Below are 20,506 nucleotides of genomic sequence, written 5' to 3'. Positions count from 1 at the left end.
GTCAAGTTTAAAGTTCAGATATCTAGAATCTGCTTGGGGTCGATTTTTCTATTAGTGACTATAAAGTCAATCATAGATTGATTGTTGAGTAACTAAGAACTAAAATTGAAGGCATGTAATTTGATTTAAATTAAACTTCCTTTTGTCTATTGTAAGTCACCCTTACCTACTAAAAGTAAAACAGCGAGAGCTGCATAGTGCAAAAAAGCAAAAAAGAAAACGATGACAAAATGCGATGAACACCTACCATTTACCAAGTTAAACCCGATGGCTGCGATTGTTTCTCCAGTCGGTATGGAAAATTTTCGCCATGTTATTAAAGATCTTTTTATGTTGTTTGGTTACAACATTGCGCCGGGGAAGGTGTGGTGATGAAAAATCACTCAGTATTATTAGCCAACCAATTGGTATGGATTGGGTTACTCCAGAGATCATTCGTATAGTATTATTTAGCTAGACATGAATCTTCTAAACGTAAGCACTGTTGTACCATATTAATTCACAATAATCAGTTACAGAATAATTAAGAGCTAAGCCTGAGAACCTGAGCGTCTGAACGAAAAATCCTAAGAAAAATATTTGGACTGCTTAATTAAACCGGAGTATGGAGATCCAGGTACAACCATGAACTTTACCAACTCTTTAAACAAGCACCAATCTCAGAATTCGCTAAACTTAAGGGACTTTGATGGGTTGGTGGGCTGATGAGCCCTAGATAGTACAATGCAAGCCGAAAGACCAAAATGTAAGCTACGGAAAAGATGGTAGGAAAAAGTGGCAGAGGCCGTGTAAAATTTACTAGGTGTCAAAACTTGGAGAAGAGCGGCAGTGTTGGAGATACAGTTTGAAGTTGGCCAAGGCTCGATTTGTGTTGTACCGCCTTTGAAGAGAGAGAAATGAGGCGCTCCGAGGAAAAAGGGCGAATACGCCAGTTACAGTTTTTTTTAATGCAATGGATAGCCTGATCATTATTCGAACAATGTACCACCATAACATGGTTTATTCGTCCTTTCTATTCAGAACTATAATAGGTTGACTTAACGGAAGCAAACTGTATGAATCTTAAAAAGTATGGTAAATTTTCCGTGGAACAACGGCGAATACGCCACCGCTACGTCGGTACACAGCTAGCCCTCCCACTTCTGTCTTGCCAAATTTCTGAATAAAATTTCCGTGATTTCCGTCTTATTTTTACCGTTTTAAGCTACAGTGTCGTTTTGCTTGTCAAAACAAGTAGTTTTTATTTTGATTAGTTTGAATAGTTTGAGTTACTTTACTAATAAAGTTAAAATTTTACTGCTACAATGTCAGAAAGCGAGTTTACAGAAGACCAAAACAAAGGCTACACTAGAAAAAGGTCGAAAACTGAAGACACGTGGCAAAAGAATGTGAATAAAGTTAAAAGAAACTCAGGTGAAGAATACAGCACCATTAAAAACAGAAAACTTGTGCCTAAGCGGACTGTGGGAAGTCCCTGTTCCTGTGGATGTTTTGAGAAAGTAGGTTTGGAGAAAATTAGTATAATTTTTAAAAGCTTTTGGGAATTATCTAAGTATAACCTACAAAACACTTACTTATCTAAAAGAGTGAAATCTGTTTCTGTCAACCGTTGTCGCATTAAAAATCGACCTAGTCGAAAGTTACGTAGTATTGAGTACAGTGTACTTTTTGAAACAATGAATTCAAAGTCTGCAGAAAAGCATTCTATGCGATTCATGGTGTCACTGAAAAGAGGGTTCGAACTGTTTTGAATAAAGTATCCACAAGTGGCACTGTAGAATTGGACAGAAGAGGAAATAAAAATCCAGTTAACAAAGTAAGTGTAGAAATGAAAGAAACTGTAATGTTACATGTAAATAGTTTACCCAAATGTTCAAGCCATTTCAGCAGAGCAAAAAGCCCTTACCGAAAGTACCTTTCCACAGACTTAAACATAAACAAGTTGTATGACCTGTACTGTGAGTGGATGACAGAAAATTACCCTTTAATTGAACCTGTCAGCTCACGGTTCTATCGTGACACATTTAATAAAAAATTCAATATTGGTTTCAACCCTCCTAAGTCGGATACTTGTAATTTTTGTGACAAAACAGATATGGAACTTTCAAATTGTGATGATTTACAACGTAACCAATTACAAGTTGCCAAGGAACTTCATTTAAGACGAGCCAAAGCAGTTCAAAAAATACTTAAAAGTTATAAAAGTAATAATGAAGACTCAGTTTCAGCAATTTGTATAGATCTGCAGCAAACTCTCCCTACCCCTAAACTGACGACATCTGTACAGTATTACAAAAGGAAGCTTTGGACCTACAATTTTGCAGTCCATGATGTTAAATCTGGAAAATGTGTTATGCACATGTGGAATGAAAGTACTGGAGGTCGTGGTTCATGTGAAATAGCAAGCTGCTTGTCCCATTACTTTGATTCTATGGATCATCAAGTCAAAAAATTAGCTTGTTTGAAAAAAATTCATGAATTAAAATTTGATTTCATAGAACATTACTTTATGATTCCTGGACATTCATATTTACCTTGTGACAGGGATTTTGGTCACATTGAGTTAAGGCTTCGAAATATTGATGTTTATTCTGAAGACCACTATATTGACTTAATTCGTTCATCAAGGAAGGTCAGACTTTTCAAAGTAGTAAAAATGACATCATCAATGTTTTTTGATTTCACTGCTCTTCAGAAGTTAATTTCAAAAAGAAAATCAACTGCTAGTTTTAAAGATGGTAAAGTATTTCTTTACTCCAAGTTGTTCAAACAAGGGTTTTCCATACAACCAACGTACCAAAATGTTTTGTCCGAACAAGTTGTTTTGCAGAAAGGAAAAGTAGGAGAATATCAACACCATTTGTTTGATTTATCTGCCGCAGTTTTGTCTCCTAAATACCAACAGCCTATAAAACTTTCAGAGGAAAAAATAAAAGACATCAAGTCACTTCTTCCATACATACCGCTTCATCATAGGAGTTTCTTTGATGAGCTGATCTCTCTCCAAGAATCACAAACCAATTTGGCAACGCTAACTGGAGAAAGTCAGGATGATGTTATGGATTTTTGCTTGAATTAATAATTTATTGTTTGGTGTTTTTTTAGTTTTTGATTTATCTTAAACAGAACAATTTTTAATTAAAAAATGTTTTTCATATCATATCCTTTGAATAAAACTTTTTTCAATATCCTGAATTATAATTTTGGTTTAGATGGGGTGATCTTATTTGCTTAACAAGCAAAACTTTTTATAAAAAAAATAGTTTTTACCTAACCGCATTACAAAATTTTGATGACGTGTATATTCGCCCTTATTGAATTAAAAACACTTTTTCAACTTTAATCGCGTTTTTCTCAAAATGCCCATTTGGCGTATTCGCCGTTTGTCCACGGAGCGCCTCAAATGATTGACAGTTATAACTCAATATATATCATTCAGCGAGTCTTGGTGGTGACTCGACTACAAATATGCCTTATTTTTAGTACTTACACAACTTACGCTAATTATATTTTTTTTTCGATTCCTCTATATAAATCCTCCAAGAAATACTTAAAATTGGTTTACTCAATTATTAGATATATGTAAATTTAAAGAATGTTTATAGTCATCGTACACAAAAGCTGATTGATATCGCCTGTGTACCTCACTTTTTTAACCAATTTAATCTTCGTTAACTATTATAATTACTTAAACAAATACTTATTTTTATATCTTATCTAAGTATGACACTTGTGTAATGATAAATACAAAAATTAAAGTCATTCTATGATTACTAATTGCATACAACACAAATTATATCATAGATCAACATTGTAAAAGTATAAATTACCACAATAGTTAGCGATATAAAAAGACAGTTATTATCAATGTTTACTGTTATTCCAATAACAACAACCGCACATATCAGTGTTTATGGTTGTATGTCTGCTTGAGTTACTTGTTAAAAATGTGGAAACGTTCAAAACCATTTCAGATAAGATATTTTTATACCCCGCATTTAAACTTTGAAAGAAAACAAATTTTGTTTTGCGAAAATATTTGTTGGTGTGATTTTCCAAATAAGAATCACTGTTATGTTTATTACACAATATGGTTTTATCAGCGAAATCATATATATGCTGATTTGAGTGGGGTAAATCACATAAAAGAGTAATGATGACCTTAAAAACTACAAGAATATTACGGTGATTTGGTCGAATATCCTAAAATCAATGGCTGTCTAGACTGTTACGGCATATTCCTCGCCATCGATATCCTTTTCTTTAAACTTTTTATCCATTATGAGTCTTGGGAAGTTGTTTCCTTCTTTTTTCTCAAAAAATGTTCTTCTTCTTCTTCTTCCCTCTTGTATGTAGGCTTTAAATCCTACGATTCTTCTTCAATATTAGCCTCCTAAATTGTTTAAATTATTACACCATCTTTTTCTTGGTCTGCCAATACTTCTTCGTCCATTTGGTGACTTGTGTTATTCGTACTATCCTAACCTCTGCCATTCTACTAAAGTGTTCGTTCCACTCCTGTTTCCTTTTTGTCACCCATTTATTTATGTCTTCTATATTACATGCTCTACTTATGTTTTCGCTTCTCTCCCTATCCTACAGACTTTTCTCTGATATTCGTCGGAGTATTTTCAGCTCTGTTGTTTCTAGTAGTCATAATTATTAGACGTATTAGATGTGTCAGGTCTTGTCTCCGCCAGATACATATGTTAATATAGGTCTAATTACTGCTTTATAGATTCTTGTTTTTGTATCTTGTGTTAAGTGTGTGTTTGGTGTTTTAGGTGTGGTGCTTTTAAGCTTTGTTGTCGTATTTCTTATTCAACATCTCCTTAACTAGTTATATCTATTCCCAGATATTTAAACCTTGCTTCCTGCTTTATTATTTTCCTACCAATTTCGATTTTACATCGTAGTGGGTATTTAGATGTTGTCATATATTTGGTTTTTTCTGCTGATATTATCATATTGTATTTCTTGGCTGTTGTATTGAAGATATATGTTAATCTTTGGAGTTCGTCTTCTGTCTCGGCGATTAATGCGGTGTCGTCTACATAACAATATTTGGATTTCTTTATTCGTCATCCTGTAACGCTGACCTTTACGTACTGCTTGTATTATCTCATCCATTATTATATTAAAGAGAAGTGGGCTTAACGAGTCACCCTGTGTGACTATGCTTTGTACTGGTATACACTGTGTTAGTTTTCCATTTATCTTTGCCTGTATTCGATTATGGAAGTAGATGTTTTTGATGGTTTGTATAATATTTATTGGTATGTATCTTTTATACAGAAGGTGTAAGACGTCTTCGACTTGGATGCGATCGAAAGCCTTTGTCAGGTCTACAAAGCATAGATGTGCTGGTTTATTGTACTCGATGGTCTTTTCTGTAATTTGTCTTAGTTTAAATAAGGCATCCACGTAGGTTCTTCCGGATCTGAATTATTGTTGTTCGTCTGATAGTTATTGATTTATTGATCCTGTCGGTTAGGACTTTTGTGGTAATCTTAAGTGCGGTGTTCAGTAGATTTATATCTCTATAATTGTTGGATCTTCTTTATCTCCTTTCTTGAACAGTGATATCATTATGCTGTTTCTCCATGCGTCTGGTATCTTTCAGTGCAATATTAGTTTTTTTAAGTTTTGTCATCTCTAGGGTTATACTTTCGCCTCCTTGTTTTAGAAGCTCGTTGGTTATTCCGTCTGCTTCTGGTGACTTTCTATTGGTAGGGGTCTCAGGTACGTTATTGTATTGATTATTATTTTCCTTTCCTTTAAACAGTTCCGTCCGGTATCTTTCCCATTTAAAAAATGTGTCGTAGATAATTTGTTTTCGAAAAACATCCCAAGTTCAAAGGCTTTTATCCACCTCATCTCACTGGAAGATTCATTTTTTTGTGGGTTTCAATCTCATTGCACAAGAATACCTGCCCTAAGTAAGATAATAGCTACAGCCATCCTCTGTGGGTTGCAAAACTAGACCAAAAATTCTGAAAAGTAGGTTTGTTTTTTGACAGATGATATATACATGGGATAAAGAGACTTTATATTAGAAAGTATAAAACAAGCATCTCTGTCATTTTCAATCATCTTTTGTTGACGGAAAAATGGCTGCTAAGGAAGATTGAATTATTGCAAAGGGATATTGGTCCTATCACGAAATATATTAAGGAAATAACTAAGCGCTAGAAGACGCTGACAGTATGATTCAGAAAACAATACAGACAACAGTGTTTGGAAACATTAAAACATGCATGCAACAAAAAATGCTCATGCATGCATGAGTTTTGGGAAACTCAACTTTTCATACCAGCTGCTTTAACATCAATGCTGAATTGATAGAAAATACTACTCGCAACTGTCAACACTACAGTACTACTCTCTACAAAGCCTTCAGTACTGAAGAAGTGTCAAATATTATAAAAAAGCTTCAAAACAGGAAATCTCCTGGACCAGAAGAAACTTCTGGTTAAAGAAGTACTGGAGTGTTCGTAAGTGCTTATCAACATTAATTAATAATGCCATTTCTAAGCTGTAGGAAATACCATCATTTCTAAGTCAGGGAACAACTTATTTAATACCAAAGAATCAAAATTACATTCAAGATCCAACAAAGGACCGCCCAATTACTTGTCTTTTAACACTGTGCTCTAAACAATATCATAGAACCTCAACAGAATGGATGCACCGAAGGTTCCATGGGATGCAGAAAACAAATTATCTACATGTATCAAAAAACGAAACCTCATCCCTGTTTTATGTACTTTTTCTTCTTCTTCTTCAGCTTCTTCTTCTTCTTCAAGTATCGACTACAGACGATCCTTTCGAAATCTACAAAATTCAAGTCTGAAATGTATGGCAGCCTTGAGGTCAACAAAAGAAACAGACATATATTGCTAGACCCAGACTTGAAAGAGATATGAATTATAAAAGCAAAGATGCATTCATCAAAAATGCCATAAATATCATAACGGTTTATTGCACCAATGACTGGATCAAAATCTATAGTAAACAGTAAAAGTTATCTAACTATATACAAGGCACGATAAATTTTAAAAGATATTTCATTCATCTTCAGTAAAATCAATTCAACACAGAGAAATTATCATACCAAAGAAAAAAACTGGTCCTGCAAACTATTCCCGAACTGATTCGCTATTTTGGAACGGATCCAATCGACCATCTCTACCGACTCGTTTTACGAAAAATTCTTTTTATGATATCAAACTCTAGTTAACATTACTAAGTTACCAAAGTAGCTATTTCGTACTATAACGTGCGATATATATGTCCCTACATGGTTTATTTAATTAAGGCGAAATATAACTCAAGCCAGCAATTAATTTGGCGTTTAATTGCACCTTCAAGTGCAGCATTTATACAATTAATGGATTAACATTAAATTGAAAATTTACGATCGCGATTAGGTAGTTTATTTCTTGTTTTATGGCTGCTTTGTCAAAATATTTGTATTTATGGAAGATTCTGATTAAAGTAATCAGTAATTTGTATTGTTAAACTTTTGGTTTGAATTAACTTTTGATAAAATAAAAACTATATTTTTATGAATATTTAATAATATCGCAACAAGATTACCTGTTCAAGGCTTTGTATACAATTTCTATGCATCTCTTCCTATCTCTGGCACTAACTTTCCAATACTTTTATGTTCTTTAAGATGCTGTTCTAATTAAGTTTGACATTTTGTTTTTGGTTTTTCCCTTTTACTACTTGGGAATCTCGTTTCTAAGACTTCCAAACAAATTTTTTCATCTTATAGACTGTACATTTTCAAATATGACTTGATCTCTACTAAAAGTGATCGCTATAATTTTCTCTATCATTTTACACTCCTATATTTACAATTTTCTTTATCTTACTGTTATTATAGGTTAGATTTTGCTGGCAAAAATAGATGTTGGACTTACCATGTTCTTATATACCCGAATTTTATTTCCTCTCTTCACATTATATTAATCATATGTGCTTTGTCTTTGTCAACCATTTTCTATCCACTCCTGAATGTAGGTCTCTTCCAATTGCTTCCATCTTTCTCTATTTTGCTTATCTAATCCACTGTTTCTCTGCCACTGCTCTTATGTCATCTACCCATCTTTTTTGAGGTCTTCCCATGCTTCTTGTTGTCGTTCTTGGTCTCCATTCTAGAATTCTCCGTGTCCATCTATTATCATTATATCTGGCTACGTGACCTGCCCAGCGCCATATTTTTGTTAATTCTTCTACAATATCCCTAATCTTCGTTCTACGTCTTATCTCGGTGTTTTTAGTCTTGTCTCTCAGCGAGCGATGATATTTCAAGCATGATTCGTTCCATTCCTCTTCTTTTAATTTCAGCATCTTGATTTGGTTTTCCCAGTTTGATGAAATGACCTAGATATACATGTTCAACATTTTCTATGGTATGATTTTGTATTATTATATTATACTGTTAGATTAAATCACTTTACTACTGTCTTTACCATTTACTACAAAACCACATCTAAGTACATGTCTTTTCTCTTTTACTGACCAAAAATCCAAGGAATTTTTCATCTGCAGGTTTCTCGATCCCCTACATCTTATCACTTGTATAGAGGATACCTCCGTGTTATATTTTTGAAGCTGTTTTATCGCATATCCGTTAATTTTGATCTGTACCAGCTCATTTCTTATTCCGAAGCAATGGTATATAATTCCTAGCATCTTTTTTTGTCATATGCAGGCTGCTAGCCTATAGCCCAACCCCCTATCTGGAGGGCTAGCCTTTTTTATTAAAGTTTGTTCCCTTAGTTAAGAGACCCTAAGACGAACCTGAATATAAAGTTTTCAAAATATAGGACATTTCCTCTACGAGTTTTTCTTCAAGAAAAAGAAAAGGTAAGAAAATAAAAAGAAGAAGATTTATTGACCCCAAAATTAAAAGGATTCTTCATTTTACCGAGAAGAAAGTATATCCTCCTAAGTGCCTTCTCTGTTGAGGTTGGCGATCAAGATGGCAAATTTCTCTCTGTTCTGGGCTTGAGAATTAATTCATTTCCTTTCATCCTATGCCCCTTTTACCTTTAATCTTGCCTTCTAATATTACCTGGAGCTGCTTAAATTCCCTATGACGCGTTATGTGTCCTAGATATGACGTCTTTCTAATTTTGATAGTATTGACCAGATGTGGGCGTGTGTTCATTGCTCTCAGTACTTCTTCATTTGTAGTTCTGCTGGTTCAGCTTATTCTTAGCATTCGGCGGTACATCCACATTTCAAATGTATTTAATTTGTTGACGCCATACTGTTTTAATGTCCAGGTCTCACAGCCATACAGTAATAGAGACCACACATAACACTTTAGTGTTCTCAATCTTACTGAGACTGATAGCTTGGGGTTACAGAGCATTTTACGCATATTCATGAAACCAGATCTTGCTATTTCATGGCATCTTCTAATTTTTTTTTGAGTGGTCTAGTTGACTATTTAGTTCTCTGCCCAGGTATATGAAGCTTTGGGAACTCGGAAGGGTGACACCATTTATTTGTATGTTAGGTGTAACTTGTTCATGGGGGTTTTTGTGGAATACCAGAATTTTGGTTTTGGAAAAGTTAATGTCCAAGCCCAGCCTGTGACTTTCTTCTGATAATATGTTCATCAATATTTTTAGTTGGTCTTCTGTTTCTGCTAATACTACGGTGTCATCGGCATATCTTATATTGTTAATGATGGTTCCATTGGCTCTGGCACCTTCAGGGAGATCTTACACACATATACACAGGGCGATACACATTAAATAATAGGGGGGATAAAATGCACCCTTGACGCACTCCTCGTTCTATGTTGATGTACTTGGTGTTTCCGTTCTCTGTTCGAACGCATCCTGTGTGGTTCCAGTATGTATTACTTATGATAGCTATGTCGTGTCCGTCCAACCCTACTTCTTTTAGCACCTCGATCAATTTTCCGTGTTTGATGCTGTCAAAGGCCTTTCTATAATCGACGGAAAGTATATAACAACATTCAAAATTCTAGGATTTTTCTAGGATTCTAGAACTAACGAGAAATGATACAAGTTGCATGAAAATCTGATGGGGGTACATAAATAGTGTCTGCATTTAGGTAACTAATTATTGTTTTGGTTCAGAACTTAGTGTCTTCTTTACCTATAATAAAATAAAAGAAAAAACAATATACAAAGAAAATTCGTGAAAATCGAGTACCCAAATACAGTGAAGTTGTGTACCCTACAGTTGTACTGAAGCTACTCTCTTGTGGCATCTTATAGTAATTACTGTTTTAATGGGAATACGCCATAATTAAAGTTTAAAATAAATTTATTGACGTTTTAATTTCCAAATCGAAAATGGTTAGAAATCACTTACTGATCTCATTCACTCAACTAACTCACCTCATTTTATTCACTTATTCCTAAATGCCCATAACTCCATCAATTTTGCTATGATCACTTTGAATGTCAACTTGATACTTTTGAAAAGTTATACTATCGAATAAAAAATAAAAAAAGCAAAAAATAACTCTACCCCTCCCCCCTCCCCACTTAATGGGATTTTCAGATCCATGTGTATTAGATTTTTACTTACCACAGTGCTCCAGATGCCATACAAATTCTGTGGCTAGAAGGCAAAAGGGGATAACTCTAATTTGGAAGTTTTTCAGTAAAGACATTTTTAATTCATATGGTCTTTTTGTTACCTTATAGAATTAATATTAGTAACGTTTGTATATTTCTAGATCCGACTTACATTCTGTTAGATATATTTAAGTGTTTTTTCTTAAATTAATATCTATGTGTCCAATATTTTGATAAATTAAAAAAAATATTTTAGGATATTTATTATTTTTAATTATTTCAAGAAAGCATAAGGAGATAAGTCAAGTTATAGTTGAAATGCACATAAAATCATCTTGGTAAAGGGGGTTATGTAGATTTATACCCTTATACTCGGTAGTAACTTGGCTAACATTATATGTGCACCGTAGTGTTAACTGCAGTTATTTCTACTTACAACGGGCAACCACAATAAAGCAAAGAAAATATTTTGTTCTGGATATAGCATTGACAGAACAAGAAATAAAACGTAAATTTTTTCAAAAAGTTTATTAAACATGGAGGTTTCTACAGCAATCTGATGATACGTTTACAAATTAACAATTGATTAAAATGTTACTTAGAAAGAGATTAAAGGCGCATTCTAAACATAAAATAAAAACATATATTCTATATAATACGAACAAAATAGCTTTAGCAGGAAGAAAAAAAATTTTGATGAACACAAATATTTTTCGGAAGCTGTTTCTTTAAAATAATAAATTACACAAATATTTGTTTTAGAATATTTTATTAAAAATCGTCATCACTAAAATAATTATCTATGTCTGGATCTGTGTCAGCAGTATTATCCAGATCTTGTGAATTTCGTGGGATTTGGGCAAGTCCACGATAACATTCTTTTGCACTCTCATCAACTAACTCAATATCGTCTGAAAGATCGCTTACTTTTTTTCACTTATTTGTCTTGGCTTAAATACAAATTATCTAAAGTAATGTTCTTGATATCGATGGGTGTATCTTCTTTTTTTGTCTTCTAAAATTTATTTCTTGTAATGGCTGATATTCCTGAAGCGATGTTTTAAAATTAATATTGCCAAATTCCTTGGTGTATCTTAGCCATTTGATATTTCTCCAGCAAATTTCAGTCTTATTGTCTCTCTTCTTTCTCTTTATTAACATTCCTTTTAGCAGAAAGCATTTCAGAAGGTAAATTAGCAAAACTCTCAAATAAACAAGAAGCAATTTCGTTTGCACGTAAAACACGGTATTAGTTTGTAAGTAAGGAGTAGGAAAAACCTGTTGTAAGTCAAATACAAATATTTTTTGACTTTTGCTGTTTATACATTTTAATTTGTCTAATCTCTGACTCGTAAGCAGTTTCAGCTTCTATATGATGATCTGCTAATAAATTCTCATGCTTTTTCCTTGCATCAGCTGTCTTACTGATATTAATATGATTGTGAAAAATATCACAATTGTTACAGGTATCGTTGCTTGGTTTTTTAAACTTTAAGCCTAATTTATCGATTGTTTGAGACTAAACTTTATAAGAAACCGGTTCAGATGTTAGGTCCTGGGTAAACATTTGATACATCTTACCTTTTGTTAATTCTGCTACTAGATACTTTTTACTAGTATGTTTTCGTGAGTAGTGAGACTCATAGGCAGGAAATTTTGATATGTGGCTATAGACGAGTTCCATTTTAGATTCGGAAATTTTGTTTTTTGGTTCATGCCTGCCTCTGCCATCAGCCATAGAAATACCACAGTTGGATGACATTTTCTTTTTTGTAACAGTTTCTATAAATTTATTACTTTCGTCAAAAATAGCACAAAAACATACCTTGCAGCATTGGATTCTTCCTCCTTGGATTTCTATAAAATATGTAAAACACTTTTCCCTATTTTTTAAAGGTTTATCAGTATCACTTCTGTTAGTAGTAATCTTCTTGTCAGAAATTTGAATTAATGAGGCAATACAACTTACCCTTCTATAGTAGTTGCCCATTCCCCAGTAATTTAAAAACAGAGATAATCTATGTTCATCAAATATTTTTTCTTTACACTTTCTTCTACAATCTCGCAGTGACTGTGACTGCCTAGCTTTACTGTATTTCCTTTGTTTGTTTTATTTCATATCCTTTACCCGTATTTCGTAAAACCTGTCTATTTTTTCTTTTTCCTACTTTTCGTTTCAATATTTTGTGCATTAGTTGGCCATGTTCTTCATTATTTTTAAAATTTGGTTTATCTGAGCCCTTTTTCTCCTGTTGTTCTCCTCTCATTGTTCGGTGTCAGAATCACTATGGTGGTCTTCTTGAATGTGATCATAGGCCGGGTCTTCTACGCTCTCGTCTTGTCAAAGACGAGAGCGTAAAAGAGTCAAAATCTTGCTGTACATTTTCTTTTACTAAAAAAGAATATGGAATGTAGTGATCAATAATCAACAATTATACCACACGTGGAGGAATAATAATTGTTATTTCGAGTTGCCATCGTAGTGAACGTTCCTTGATAAAATTTGCGTGTGTCTCTTCACAATCTAGACAAGTACTGACAAGAAACTGATACGAATATGATTTGCGTGGACACCGCATTCTTGCAAAAAGGGATAACTTTGTATATCCTAGCAATACTTTCATATATATTTCTTCTATCACATTCCGGCAAAAGGGGATATCTTGATTTAATGCCTTTTACTAGCACACGTTTCGAATAATTCTCAAGTTAACATGACTTAAATCGTTTTGCTTCTCAGTTAATTTCATAATGTTAGAAAATATGTGCACATATACCATTTTACTAGTAATTACTATTTTGCTCTCCAGAAGATATCTTGAGTTATATCCTTAAAACAGTCGTAACGATTAAATTGTAGCCAAGTTACCCCTTTTTGATCAATAATAATATTTTAATTAGTAAACTTTCACTTAACTCTCTTTACCAAGATTGTGCACAATCAAAAATGCTGTCGAATGGTATACATAACACTATTTTGCAAAAAATCGACTTATCCCCTTTTGCCTTCCAGCCACAGAATTGTGAAGATTTCTGTAATGGAAATTGAAACATCTATAAACTTATTTTAATCTTTAATTGTGGCTTATTCCCATTAAAACAATAATTACTATCAGATTTACAGATTTAGGAAATATTTGTGTGAATTGTGTTCTAGGTTATATTTTATTTGAAACTCCAAACAAGGTATACAAATACATTAAATTGTCCACCTACATATCAAATACCGACTCCCACCACAACTCTGGTTTGTCGTATCCCAAACTCTCGGGAAAATCGCACCCCAACTCCGCCACAGTCGGTCCTACTTCCTGAAGAATGTACGGCCAAATAGTATCTACGTTATTGCCACACTTGTTCCTCACCATCTCCAAAAATCTCACAGAAAGAGCATAGTCGTTCAAGCGCCTGCAGGCGTGCAATCCGGCGATGATGATTCTGGGCTCGGGAACAGAGTCGTAGGCTGTTAAATCGTTCATAGCTTGGCGCACGTCCCAACCATCAGAGTCTTCTCTTCCGAAGATGCACTCGTATCGCGATATCATGTCTTTGACTGATTCGTGTTGGACTGCTAGATAGCTTATATTGCGCATATTGTTCTTTAAAAGTATGGGTTGCATTTTACCACAGCTTTTTACAACTTTTGCTATTCTTCCAAGTAAAGACATATTGATATGATCAAATATGGTCAGATTTTATATGAGTATTTAATATTGACAATGCTTGATGAAAACGTTTTGACGTAAATGTCAAATTTGACAATACTAATTTGTCTATAATGATAATATAGTAACAACACCTGAACATATTAAAGATGATCGTAATATTAGCAAAAGACGTATTCTAAAAACCTGCCAAATACACTGTCAGTAATGATGGAAATTTCTGTCCACAAGGTGAATCATCAGTCCAGAGAAAACAAGTTGCATATGAAATTATGATCATAAAGGCTACGGACAAGATTTCCTCTCAAAAAAAATACAAAATAGCTCAATTGCTTACACAGTTTTTTTTTCGTAAATATTTGCCTCAAGGTTCAGTATAAAAAAAGGAGAAAAGTTATGTCAATCTTCGTCTAGGTCTGCATTTGCTCGGGTTTAGATCAAAATTTTTCCAGGTAAGGCTTTTAACTTGTTACTTATTTTTTATTGTGTACAAATAAATGTCCTTGCCATTTCAGTCTTCTTCAGTGTCCTTATAATTTACTTGAAGTACAGCATACATATTGCAGATTCTTTGAAAATTGTGTACAATCCTTCTTTATCTCCCATTTTTCGTCTGTTACCCATAACCCAGGCTTTAGCTCCATACAGAACAGTTGGTCTCAAAACTGTTTTGTTTATTCGTTTCTGAGTCCTTCTTGACACTTCGTCTTCTTCTTGTTCTTTTTTTATGTAGGCTTTTAAGCCTGTTTCTTCTTTAATATTAGCCTAATAACTTGTTTAAATTACCGCACCATCTTTTTCTTGGTCTGCCAATACTTATTCGTCCATTTGCCATCGACCTCATGCTCTTCGTACTATCCTACCCTCTGCCATTCTACTAATGTGTTCGTTACTCTCCTGTTTCCGTTTTGTCACCCATCCATTTAGGTCTTTTATGCTCTTTTCTCAGGTCTCCGCTGTGTATGTTAATATAGGTCTAATTGCTGCTTTATAGATTTTTGTTTTTTTGTCTTGTCTTAGGTGTTTGTTCTTCCTGATTGTGTCATTAAAAGATCCCGTTGCTTTATTTGCTTTTAAGCTTTGTTGTCTTACTTCTTCTTCAACATCTCCGCAACTAGTTATATCTATTCCCAGATATCTAAACCTTGCTTCCTGCTTTATTATTATCCCATCAATATCGATTTTTTACCATAGTGGGTATTTAGATGTTGTCATACGTTTGGTTTTTTAATCTATTAATTATTTTTTTGTGTATGTCCTTTTAATGTAGTTGGATTCTTTATTCCTTTTTTGTTTTTTAATTCCACGAATTGACTCTGGATATTTATTTACAGCCATATGTATTTGGTGTGTCAATAAGCTTATTTACATAAAGCTCCAGCTTCGTTTTGCCTCTTTCTAGTTGTACCACATCATCAGCATATGATGGCACTAGTGGCTTTTAGTTACCAGAGTACTATTTCTATTTGAACTGTTGTGGATATACACTGGTTATTGTGTTGTAGTACTTTTTGACGTTTCCAATGTATATATGTATCTTTGGAATAAAAATTAATCTAAAAAAATAGTCCAAGTGGGTAAAACAAGATTAAAAACACTAGAGAAATTGGAAACCTCCCGAAAGAAGAAAGAAGAATATAGGCGAGATATGGGTAGATATTTAACAGGGATTACAAATTTTTACTATTCCATAATTTATTACTATTGACTAATTCATTCTCTTTATCTAAAAAATCGCATTTCCTATTTAACCTTTTTATTTTCCTTTTTTGTTTTTCACACAATTATTTATATTTAAATAGCTGACAAAGGTTTTTTTTATAAATTTTTTGTACAATTTTGAATATAGTTACACACTGCCTTTCTGTTCGCGATATAAAAAAATCGTTTGATTGCTCATTTTTATAGCTAGTAAAATTTTTCATAATCTGCGGTTTTTCAATTAAATCCACGTTTGTTCACTGGTTAACTAGACTTAAAACAACACGAATGGAGGGCAGATAAACCACTGAACCGTTTGTGCAATAGAATTATGATATCTTTCATTAATAAAGCCGAAATGCATCAATTATATTGAGTAACCGATTGACCGACCAATTCACTGGCTGATATATGCGTTGTTTGCGTTTCTGTCACTGACAGGACCGTCTTCATAAAGGGTTTTGATATTTCAATGCCCTTTGATGTGGTTTATAAAAGATTACTTTGCGATAGCAACATCCGATAAATTATCACCTATGGAATGGACGTTTGTTATTCAAGCGAAGCTTTTATACTGGAATTGTATTAATTTTTCTCTATATAGCAAAATGTAGAACGTAACGATACAAAGCACAAAAATCAGATCGCCACGATAAGAATGAGTTGAAGAAGTCAATTTATTTAAAAAAAAAAGGTAGTGAAGAGATTAGAAGAAACCATGAAGGTTGGACTGTATATTTGCGCTGGTTATAAACTTCTTATTGAATAAACTAGAATAAATTAATTAAAATTTTGACAAAATGAAAAACGTGTTTGTCAGTTGATGAAACAATTTATTCTGACTTTTACAGTGTTGCCGTTCAGACAATTTTGCGCTAATTGGCGTATAATTTGAAGTCCAAACATGACCCCCACCTTGAAAGGGGTAACTTTCAAAACAATTTACATTATAATAAAAAAGAAATATTTACATAAGGTAAAATATACTGTTATGCTATTTAAATTGTATTATATTGCTTATTTAGAAAAATTCCTGTCTATATTTATTAAATGATCTAATCTCCAATTAATCACAATAAATCAGCATTAATTAATTACAATCTCAGGCTATTTAACTTGTACTATTTACCTTTGATCGTGGATTCAAAATATTTTCCAATTGGCTTCCTAATTGGGATAGGTAATATGACCTGAATAAAATACATAGAATTTTAACTGAACTATATGTGAGATGTCCTTTATTTTAATGAAATTTTATATAACAATCAATCCTGTAATATTTGCAATATACTAACTTTAAATATATGAGAAGTTGTTTTCTATCATGGACCCAAATGTTATTTTACAATGATTTTTAATATGTGTTATAACTAAGCTCTTTTTATAATTCTTTTTTTTTAAATGATCGCAAAATTAACTGTCTCTATTATTTATTCAATTTATTTAATTAATAAATGAAAACCACACTCCTGCTCTAATGAAAATTGACTGACCTTTCTTTCTCTGCCGTTGCAATTCTATGGCCACGCCACAAAAAAAATCCTTTCTCTGCTTCTGCTCCTATTGTGGTCCAGATGACGTACACCTTTCTCCTATCTGTCACTGTATCTGCAACCCAACAACTCGTGTTAGTCTATGCAGCCTCCTTTTGAGCCAATCTCCGCGCCTGTTTATAACTCCAAATGTTTCCGGCTTCGTCTGATATTAATATTCTTATACCCTTTGGTTTTTCTATCTCTCTGTACCCCGTTCCTCACACTGGTCAGCTTTTACACAGCAAATGAACACACCCGGTAAATTACGTCTTCGGGACTTCAAACAAACACAAATCACAAAGCTCCTTCCTTCTTGGACGACGAAAACTGACTAACTTTTTCCTCTCTCCTATCTCATAGCCAAAACCACCACCTCCTTGAATTCAAAAATTGACCAATAAAAATCATCCACCTCTGTGACGTATATCGTTACCAACCAACTCTCTCTATAAAACGTCATTCGGGTAATTCCAGAAAACAACATTCTTTAATTATTCTAACTAAATCTATCTGCTTTACAAATATTTCTTACTAATAGCTACAAACGATACCTGTTTCTCAATTCAATGTCTTTTGTTAATAAACTTTTACCGATATAATCTTTTGGGGAGAAAAACCACCGCAAATCCCGGTCTATTGTTTAAACACTTTCTATATACACTTTTCTTCCGGGTAAATCCATTTCACAATAACCGACTTATTTAAATTTCTTATCGATAATATTTGAAAGTCTTGTCTCTGAGGCCTAATGAACAATTCTTCGAACAACTTAAAATACATATTTTGTCTTATACAGGATGTTTGAAAATTTATATGCCCGTGTCTTTATGAAATATCAATAATTTTAATTTTTATTTAAGTAATAAAATTTGTATATCGGTTTTTTATTGCTTATGGACATTCAAAAGTACAACAATACATACATAAGGTGAAATAGAGTTTACTTAAAAATGCACTTTCACATTATTTGTCCGTTTCAACTGGAAGAGGATATATATATTTGACACTGCCCTACGAAGAACACCATTGGAACGCCATCATTTCCAGGGTGAAGATCTCGTACTCGACCAAGAAGCCATTTCATGGTTGGTAGCTGCCTGCCTTTGATGATGACTGAGGTTTCACTGAGGATCTTGACGTTTGAACGATTCATCTTCCACTTCTGCCTCTGCTAAAGTCCTGAAATATGTATATACTAAAGACCACCGTTTTCAGAAATGTTCTGAAGGAATTGGAGCCTTTCGTGTAACTGTAGACGAGTTTCCCTTTCATTGGATATGTCGACTTGAAGTCGGGAATTGAGTTGATTGGTCAGCCAAGTAAGAAGTGTAAAGGTGTTAGCGGATTCAAATCGAAAGGATCATTGGAAATAGGGGAAAGAGGTCTAGAATTTAGTATTTCTTCTATTTAAACAAGAATTGTTTGAAAATCTTCATAAGTCAGTAAAGAATTGGAGAAAAATCTTTTCATATGTGATTCCATCGATTTGACCCCTGACTCCCAAATACCATCGAAGTGGGGAGCTTTATTTAATTTGAAAGATTCACTTAATGCATTGAGTTCATTGAATCATCATCATTGGCTCCACAACCCATGGTGGGTCTTGGATTGCACAAGGATAAGTCTTTATTCTCTCCTATTCTTCGCCTTGTCTTTCCAGTTTCGTACTCCCAACATTCTTAAGTTTTCTTTTACCTGATCCTTAAATCGTGCTCTGGGTCTGCTTCTCCTTCTCACTCCATCTATTCTTTGGTTATAAATATGTTTTGGCGCCTCCATCTCATTCATTCTCTCTATGTGACCTAACCACCGCAGGCGGTTTATTTTGATGGACCTAATAATATCAGGTTTGTCATACAGGCGGTAAAGTTTGAAATTATAGCGTCTACGCCATAATCCGTCCTTCTGTACTCCTCTATAGATATGCCGAAGGATTTTACGTTCAAAATATCTCAAACGTTCTTCATCGTTCATGTTTTTGATGCGTAAGTGAGGATGGGCTTGATAAGAGTTCTGTATATCACTAGTTTTGTTCTTTTTGTAACTAGGCTTGTTGTTAAAAAAATTTTTTAATCCATAATAGGCTCTATTTGCCAGATATATCCGTCTGTTAATTTCTGCACTTACTGCATTATTCTGATTAAGAGTTTATTGAATGCAACAGCAAAATTTGATCCATTATCTGACATCAGCTGAATGGGTTTGTCCCTACGAGAAATGAAACGTTTTAAGGCTGACAAAAAAGTTAGAGTTGAAAGATCTGATACAAGTTCCAAGTATAAGGCCTTTGCGCTGAGGCATACAAATAAACATAAATATCCCTTATAAGTGTTGCAGCCACGTCCTCGCCTGTCCTTAGAAAGAAACGGACCGGCATAATCGACTCCAGTAACAGCGAAAGGAAATGAAGGCTGTACACGGACTGCAGGAAGATCGCCCATGATTGGATTAACAGAAGAAGAATGTGCCTTGAAACAAGTTACACACTTACGAACAACAGCCTTAGCAGTGTTTTTACCATGAATTGGCCAAAATTTTTCCCTCATGAGGTATAACAATTGCTGAGGACCACAATGTAATGATCGATTATGAATGTCCTTAAAGAGAGGTTTGGTAACATAATGACTGGAAGGAAGTAGGACAGGATGCTTTTTATCCTGACTAAACAATGAATTTTTAAGTCTACCTCCTACACGAAGAAGACCATCATTATCGATAAAAGAATGTAAAGAAATAATGTTAGACTTAGTATGGAGAGTTCCCTTTGATGAGCGTTTGAATTTCAAGCTTAAAGGCTTGATTTTCAACTACCTTAACTACATATCTTTCACTCCTCAAACGAGAGAGGACCAAACTGTCTAAGTGAATGATTCGAGCATTATACATTATGAATAAATCTAAAGCAATATGCTAAACTGCGCTGCAAGCGGCTGAAATTGGAAAAACGCTGAAAAGAAAGTAATTCTATAGTATTTGATATTTTCATTAATATGGATTCTATCTTTAACTTAGGTATATCTTTATTGCA

At 33.7% G+C, this 20,506-nt stretch overlaps 1 protein-coding gene across 1 annotated transcript in view; it reads left to right on the top strand.

The window, feature by feature from the left end:
• Positions 1-20,506, top strand: part of LOC140449405 (discoidin domain-containing receptor 2-like) — a 1,157,947-nt gene that overhangs the window by 655,697 nt on the left and 481,744 nt on the right. The window lies entirely within an intron of this gene.

The sequence above is a fragment of the Diabrotica undecimpunctata genome, chromosome 9 (assembly GCF_040954645.1).
Source record: "Diabrotica undecimpunctata isolate CICGRU chromosome 9, icDiaUnde3, whole genome shotgun sequence".
In the NCBI taxonomy this organism is placed as follows: domain Eukaryota; kingdom Metazoa; phylum Arthropoda; class Insecta; order Coleoptera; family Chrysomelidae; genus Diabrotica; species Diabrotica undecimpunctata.
This window is presented reverse-complemented; position numbering and strand designations above follow the sequence as displayed.